This window comes from Odontesthes bonariensis, chromosome 3, assembly GCF_027942865.1.
Source record: "Odontesthes bonariensis isolate fOdoBon6 chromosome 3, fOdoBon6.hap1, whole genome shotgun sequence".
Lineage (NCBI taxonomy): Eukaryota > Metazoa > Chordata > Actinopteri > Atheriniformes > Atherinopsidae > Odontesthes > Odontesthes bonariensis.
Window position 1 is genome coordinate 34,117,487 of NC_134508.1, and position 2,611 is coordinate 34,120,097.

The window sequence follows — 2,611 nt, forward strand, 5'->3', positions numbered from 1 at the left end:
TCCAGACCTGAATCCAATCGAGAATCTGTGGAAAGAGCTGAAGACTGCTGTTCACAAACGCTCTCCATCCAACCTCACTGAGTTCGAGCTGTTTTGCAAGGAAGAATGGGCAAGAATTTCAGTCTCTCAATGTGCAAAACTGATAGAGACATACCCCAAGCAACTTGCAGCTGTAATTGCAGCTAAAGGCGGTGCAGTTTTTTATTTGTTAAAAACGTTTGACACATTGAAATTAGTTTCATTCCACTTCACGATTGTGTCCCACTTGTTGTTTTCTTCACAAAAAAAATACATTTTCTATCTTTGTGTGAAGCCTGAAATGTGGCAAAAGGTTGAAAAGTTCAAGGGACCGAATACTTTCGCAAGGCAGCATAGAAGTAAAAAAGAAAAAAAAAAACAACAGCTTACCTGTTGAAAGTTCAGTAGACCCAAAAACAATCTCAGGCTTGATAGCATCAATGTCTTGCTCAACTGAGTCGTAGTACTGGATTTCAGATTTAATCTGAATCAGGGATGGATTGCTACCCATAAATTCCTGTAAAAAAAAAAAAATGAAGACAATTAAACCGTTATCATTATAGGGGAAAAAACAGCCAACATGTCTTCTAGGGAAAACAAACCTGGACTTTGAGGTTCCTGTCCACATTCCAAATCACCCTGAAAGGATCGAAATGCTTCAAAACGTCACTTGCTTGTTCCTTCTGGGAGCTGATTGCAGTTTTCAGATCGACCACAACTTTTTTAATGTCCCTGTGTTCAAAAACACTCTGGAAGAAATTGTTGCCTTTTGTGATGAAAATAGGACAAAAAAAAAGGGAAAATAAATTAATTTAAACACAGTTTTAACCAAACGTTGATCTTGACAATTTCATGAACAAAACCAATCCTGTTCAAATGATTGTTTTACTTATCAGACACCTGATTGTCAGATGAAAACAGTAAGCTATTTTGACAATGTCTGTTGTGGGATTTCATTTTTAAAGCAGTATTTGTGCAGCCATTGTATTGTTAAAAGTTACATTTTACGCAGGATAACAGCTTTTTGGGGGATTTAGGTTGCTTGTTGACTGCTGATAAGCTGCATCTTTATACGGTCATTTTCTGGTGGAAACTATAGCAATTGACCTTGTTATCCCATGGAAAGTAGTTTTGTTATCCTCAGATAAAAGTAGAATAAACTCATGATCTCGTGATAATGTCGTCACAATAACTAATTGCAGCCAAGGCCCCTCGCTCCTGTTTACACACACAAGTCAGTGCACTTGAAACATCTTCACAGACTTCTGCATGCTCGTATCTAACAACTTAAAAAATGTATGATATTAAAACTAATATAATACATGAAAGTTTAAATGAAATAATCCTAATTATAACTGATCAAATGACAATTTATGGGAGATCCCCATTTGCGGACTTGTTTTATCAGGTGTCTGCTGTCATGTATGTGCATGCTGACAGTTAGTAACCTTTGTTCTGTGTGTCATCTTGACTGTACTCCTTCTGCCAAGCAACACCCTTGCTAACCTCCAACACACAGTCAATAAGTTGATTTATGGCCTGTTGGATCTCATCTACATTGGGAATCATTACCTGAGGACAAATATCAGACATAGTAGCAACATTGTAGTGCTTGACGAGACAGGCAAAGAATTAAAGATAATGTATTTCCCCTGACCATAAACCATTGTAGCGAATGAAAATCATCCAACCATGAGTAGAAAGAAAACAATAACTCACCATATTGGGTTTGTCCAGTTGGGCTTCAGACTGAATCAGTGGGACCACCTTCGGCTTAATCTTTGCCCTCTGGTAAGTGCTAAAATACACATTTATTGATTTTACTCTTTCAGAGGTTATTTCCTTTCTTTGTGATACTGTTCTTCTTATTTAAACCCAGAAATACTCACTTGGTGCCACAAATTCTCCTTTTAAGGATCTCCAGGGATAACTTGGTGCTTTTGACAAGTGCATCGAATACCTTTGTACTGAAGAGTTCATAAAGCTTCTTAAACTCCTGAAATGAGGATTTTTTATTTGAGGCATTAATGCCTGTGTTGGCACACAACAGTTTATAGAAAAGACATGTTTTGCAGTTGGTATCCAATCATACCTTTTCGAACTTGATCTGTTTATCTTTCAATGGACCCTCTAAAAGCCTCTTGCTCTCTCTTGAGAAGGTCACACTCCTCCCTGAAATTTATATATATATGTATAAAAAAAGCTGAGATGCTAATTATACGAAAAGAAAAGTCATTTACATTTGTGCTACACACCTTGAACAGGTTCCTCCACAATCTTGGTGCCTTTTGGTTCATAAATAGCACTTAACACATTACCCAACTCCATAACAGCTCCTTTAACATAACTGCATTTGTAATCCAGTGTCTTTGCCCACTCCTTACAACGGTTCTGAAAAACAAAAGAGGAATAGTTGCACTACGAGCGTTTCAATGAAACAGAATTCAGAGTTCATTGGAAAACTCAAAAGTTTACTCAAACCACGACATCGAGCCTTTGCTCTTTGACAAAGTAATGATTGTTTCAAACTCACGTAATGGATGAAAAACACTTTAACTTCCCTTAATGGATATGGAGAATAAAAATAAGATGG